The following is a 6000-nucleotide window of genomic DNA, read 5'->3' as shown; positions in this document are numbered from 1 at the left end:
TCCCACCTGACACCAGTTAGAATGGCAAAAATGGACAGGGAAAGAAACAACAAATGTTGGAGAGGTTGTGGAAAAAGGGGAACCCTCTTACACTGTTGGTGGGAATGCAAGTTGGTACAGCCACTTTGGAAAACAGTGTGGAGGTTCCTCAAAAATGTAAAAATAGAGCTACCCTATGACCCAGCAATTGCACTACTGGGTATTTACCCAAAGACACAGATGTAGTGAAAAGAAGGGCCATATGCACCCCAATGTTCATAGCAGCAATGTCCTCAATAGCCAAACTGTGGAAAGAGCCAAGATGCCCTTCAACAGATGAATGGATAAAGAAGATGTGGTCCATATATACAATGGAATATTACTCAGCCATCAGAAAGGATGAATACCCAACTTTTACATCATCCTGTATGGGACTGGAGGAGATTATGCTAAGTGAAATAAGTCAAGCAGAGGAAGCCAATTATCATATGGTTTCACTTACTTGTGGAACATAAGCAATAACATGGAGGACATTAGGAGAAGGAAGGGAAAAATGGGGGGGAAATTGGAGGGAGAGATGAACCGTGAGAGACTATGGACTCTGAGAAACAAGCTGAGGGTTCTAGAGGGGAGGGGGGTGGGGGATTGGTTAGCCCGGTGATGGGTATTAAGGAGGGCACGTACTGCATGGAGCACTGGATGTTATACGAAAACAATGGATCGTGGATCACCACATCAAAAACCAATGATGTATTGTATGGTGACTAACATAACATAATAAAATTAAAAAAAAAAATACTGAACTGAACAGAGCTAAGGCAATCCTTGCCATAAACTAATAAAAATCTCTCTTAAAAAAAAAAAGGAATCTGATCTTTTTAATGAGGGAAACTCCTTAGAGGAATTTTGGTGCTTTTACTTCTGGGAGAGAGGAAGAAGACCCAGAAAAGAGAGGTGACAAAGACACATACCTGAATATAGAGAAAACTTTATATTTTTAAAAAATTTTTAAGAGATTTATTTATTTATTTGAGAGAGAGAGAATGTGAACGGGTGGGAGAGGCAGAGGGAGAGGGAGAAGCAGGCTCTCCACTAAGCAGGGAACCCATGGAGCTCCATCCCAGGACTCTGAGATCATGACCTGAGCCGAAGGCAGATGTCCCACCAACTGAGCCATCCAAGCACCCCTAGAGAAAATGTTTTAGAATGAAGAGGAGAATCTCTCACCCCAAAATATGTCTCTTTGGCAAAGGATTATTTTAGGTTGATTATTTTTAAGAAACAGCAGACAGGAAAAGTTTTGACAACTAAATAGAAGTAAACCTTTTGTAAGAGACATTTACATTTGTAAGAGTAATCTCCAATTGGAAGGGTGCCTCCCTCTCTGTACCTGGAAGAGGAGGATGCCTCTGAATCTCAAGAAACTCTTATCAATGGAAAAGGCAATGACTTAATGCATAGCAATCTTACCCTGGTTTATTGTGCTTTTCCTGGTAGCTCCCATAACTGATCTCTGCCCACCAGCGCCCCCCACCCCCAATATCTTTTGTTTTTAACTAGAGATGGTATTTAAGGTGGTGGCTTGGGCCATTTCAGGGAGTTACTCGGTTTTCCTGGGTATCTCCAATGTATACAGGTGGCATACATATTATTCGACTTGTTTGCTTTTCTCCTGTTAATCTGTCTTTTTATTCAGATCAGTCTCAGCCAAGAACTTAGAAGGATAGAAGGAAAATTATTTTTCCTTCCTCGCAAGAACAAAGATGTCAGATATTCAATTTAAATTTTTATATGCTGCAAAGAAAAGCCTTTTTAATTTCCCAAACCTTTATTAATGTTGTTATATATTTAGAGACTTGATGTGTGTATATGTGTGTATGGATAAGTGAATGTAATTGTTGGGGAGGAAAAATTTTATTCTACCTTTCAAAGATTCTTCTGGCTTATCTAAAAATTAAATTGACATGGGACAGATTAACAGAAGAAAATCTAATTTTGTATATATATAGGAACCCTACATACATGAGAGCTTCAAAGGCAGAAAGGTAAAATGAGGTACATGTGCCATCCTGAGCTAAGCAATGGGATAGGAGCCTGGGACTTCAAAGTGAGGAGGGCAACTCACAGGGCAATAGGAAGAGCAGATGTTTGATAATTAGATGTTTGCCCGCCATAGAGATGGGCCACTCAGATAAAATTTATCTCTGGTAATAACTCTAATTCTGGGAAAGAATTCCAACTTAGATTCTTTTGAATTTGTTAAGGGAGGGAAAAATTTCTCTTGAGTCCACTGGGTCTCAATTGCCTTCAGCTCACAATAGTCTACAGACTGTCCCCAGTGTGGCACATTTTGGGAAAACTTGTTCTGAACCCCCTTAAAATCAAAAGAGGGTCTGAATTTCATGTTTAGATTGACTCCAGGAGAAATAAAGGAACTAACATTACCCATAAAATGAAAAGCAAGACCTCAATGTAGATAAAATCCTAGAGCATCAGATCCCAGAGAAATGCAACTGCACTACACAAACACCTCTCTCTCCCATCCTCCCTCCCTTCCTTTTTCTCTCTCTGTCTCTCTCTCAACCTCCACTCCCAGAAACTTACAGAAATTAAACATTGACCTTTTTCAAAGAAATGGATTCAAATCAAACTTATCTAGATCCATTCTAGTTCTTAAGGATTTAAGTTACACAAGGAATGGCTGAAGAGAATAAAAATAGTAGATAAGAACAGTTGAGAGTATGGGTTGTTATTTAATCCTCAGAGATGTACAAAGTCAGTTGCTTTTTAACTATTTTATAGACAAGGAAACTAAGATTTAAAAAGGTTCTATAGGGGCGCCTGGGTGGCTCAGTCGGTTAAGGGTCTGCCTTCAACTGATCCTAGGGTCCTGGGATGGAGCCCCACATCTGGCTCTCTGCTCAGCAGGGAGTCTGCTTCTCCCTCTCCCTCTGCCCCTCCCCCTGCTGTGCTCTCTCTCTCTCTGTCAAATAAATAAATAAATAAATAAATAAATAAATAAATAAATAAAAATAAAAAGTTTTGATAATGTCACAAAACTAGGAAGAGGCAAAGAGGAATTTTCTCTCAGCTGGGCTCCAAAACCTGTGTTTATAACTCGGCTTAGCCTAAGCAAGAAAAGACTGAGAATAGCAAAATAGTTTTCCTAAAGCTATTAAGACTTTTTTTATTATATAGAATGACATCAATAAACAAAAGGAACAAATCTTCTCTCCTATTCAGAGGCAAATCCAATAACAATTAGTGAGCATTTCAAGGAGTCTCATCACCATAGAAGTGATTTCAGCAACTAGAAGGGTACGAGAGTAGAACTGTTGGTACATCAGGGCAGAGGCTGAGTGATCATATGACAAAAACACCATAGGAAATATGGGAGATGGTCTTTTACTGGGGTAGTGTGGGGGACTGAAAGATGTTCAGGCTCCATTCAAGTGTAAGATTCTATGAACTAAAAATCTCCATACAGAGTAAATTTTCCTTGTCCTTCCCCCACAGACCACAGTTTTGTGGAAACAAGACTAGAGTTCTGAGACTATTAAAAATTTGGTGGTAACCCAAATTTCAACTTCTGATTTTCTCCAACTTGCAAATGGTTTTATTGAAATCCCACTTTATTATTTTAAGTCCAGTAGGAAACAATTTTTGATGAATAATATACTTAATTTTTTTTTACAAACAAAAGCAAAGACAGATCACCCAATCCCTAAATGTGTTCAATTTTGCATTTGTCCTTAGAATTTTAGGAAACATTCCCTATGGTTTTTGGGAAAGAATCAAATGCCTAAATATCCAATAGAAATTTTATCTGTCCTTATGGCATAAGAATTCTTCTTAAGTAACTACGATCTGTGCAGTTGAAGGTGGCCTTAAAATTAATGAAGCATGGGATAGCTCCTGGAAGAAATCCCAGTCTCTCTTGAATTGTTGTAGAGGAACATAAAATTTTGCTCAACCATAAAATGATTATGCATAGATCCAATCTACTCAAACTTCCTTCTCAACCAAAAAAATAAAAAAATAAGGGGAAATTTCAGGATCATTAGAAGTATCAAGAAGGAGGCTAAGGCCATGATTTTCTTTAAAATATATATTTTCATCATTTTCAGTCATTTTTGAATGAGGAGTCATACACTGAAGGCCCTTCTCTATGTCTTTCTGGCAAAGCAACAACCAAAATACATCCATGTACGTGCATGTGTGCATATGTGCATGCATATGTATATTCCTTGTAAGGTTTTTATTGTGGATTCTATTAGCATTTAATGTATTTCTGCTTTTTGCCTTTTATAAGCAGATCATAAATCCCACTGATGGATATGGAATTGAGTTCACCCTTGCTGCTCTGTGTAGCAAAGTCAACCATACCCTGCGGGTCAGCTAATGCTGTTCTTCATGGCTTGTTCAGGAGAACTTTGAAATAAGACATTCATCTCTCTGGAATGTCAGCATTTTAGGCATAAAGGCTTACTATTTCATCACTGGCAAGGATAAAGCCTGGGAATGTTACGTCTTTTGCTAAGTACAGTAAACTCTTCATGGTCTACTGCATTTTTATGTGGCATCTTTTCATAATAATATTTTCTGTAGGTCACCTATTCACTGCCTTCTGTAAATATTCAGAAAATAGCTGTCAGCAATCAACTGAGTCAACTGAAGTTTCTGATTAATGGGGAAAGTTAAATCATCCATGACTGGTCTATTCATCTTTTACTGTTCTGCTAACAGAAAAGAAAAACAGCTTTAATACCAGATTCATTTTTTTGCTAAAATTATTGCAGTATTTTTGGTTGATAGTATTACTTGTGGACTTCAAATCATCTAATGTTGATTTAACTATATATTGAACATTTAAAATATGTTAATCATTTTAATAAGCATTTGCTAATAATACTTTTATTAATAAACATATACATATAACATTTATTGAGCACATACTATATCTTGGCAAATAGTCTAAGAGGTTAAAATGGTTTATGGGGTTTAGTCCTCATTACATTCTAGGAAAAAGTAGATGAATTATTTGAACCCACTTTATAAATGAGAAAAAGGGGGCATAGTTAAGCTCTGAATTTACTCAAAGTCATATAGCTAGAAAGTAATAGAATTCTTATAGCCATTTATGAGTATTTTCATACTACTTTTCCTAGTAAGTTGTGAATTTTAAACCCAACTTCTTACTTATGAGTAAGAAAAAAAATCAGCTATCAACAGGAATGAATAATGATATAAATACTTGTAGGTTTTGACAAAGCTAATGATAAAGACCACTTAGTTACCAGGAAAACATTAACATCAATGTCAATTTTTTAAGCATGAGATTTAAAAGGGTATGTGCAATGCAAATATAACTGTGCAAATTAGGTATTCATATAGAAAATAACTGGGAGAGAATATTAATAAGCAAAACTATATGGGTAACATTATTTTGATGACTTTATTTTTTTGAAATTTCTCTTAATATTTTTATTGCATTATTCATACAATGAAAATTATTCATGTTAAAATTAGTCAAATGCACCCTTCAAAATGAAATACTTAGGTACAAATATAACAAAATATGTATAGCATCTATATGAAGAAAATGACAAAACTCTGACGAAAGAAATCATAGAAAAACTAAATAAATGGAGAGATATTCCATGTTCATTGACAGAAAATTCAATACTGTCAAGATGTTAGTTCTTCCCAATCTGAAATATAGATTCAATGCAGTCCCAATCAAATATCAGCATGTTATCTTGGGGATATCAACAAACTGATTCTAAAGTTTATATGGAGAGACAAAATACTCAGAATAGTCAACACAATATTGAAAGAGAAGAACAAAGTTGGAGGACTGACATTACTTGACTTCAAGACGAATGGTAAAATAGTAATTCAGAGAATGTTGTATTGGTGAAATAATACAATGGGAGAGAATAGAGAGCTCAAAAATAGACCCATATAAATATAGCCAACTGATCTTTGACAAAGGCAAAGGCAATACAATGTATAAAAGAT

This window comes from Leptonychotes weddellii, chromosome 2 (assembly GCF_054177405.1).
Source record: "Leptonychotes weddellii isolate Sample4059 chromosome 2, ASM5417740v2, whole genome shotgun sequence".
Lineage (NCBI taxonomy): Eukaryota > Metazoa > Chordata > Mammalia > Carnivora > Phocidae > Leptonychotes > Leptonychotes weddellii.
This window is presented reverse-complemented; position numbering follows the sequence as displayed.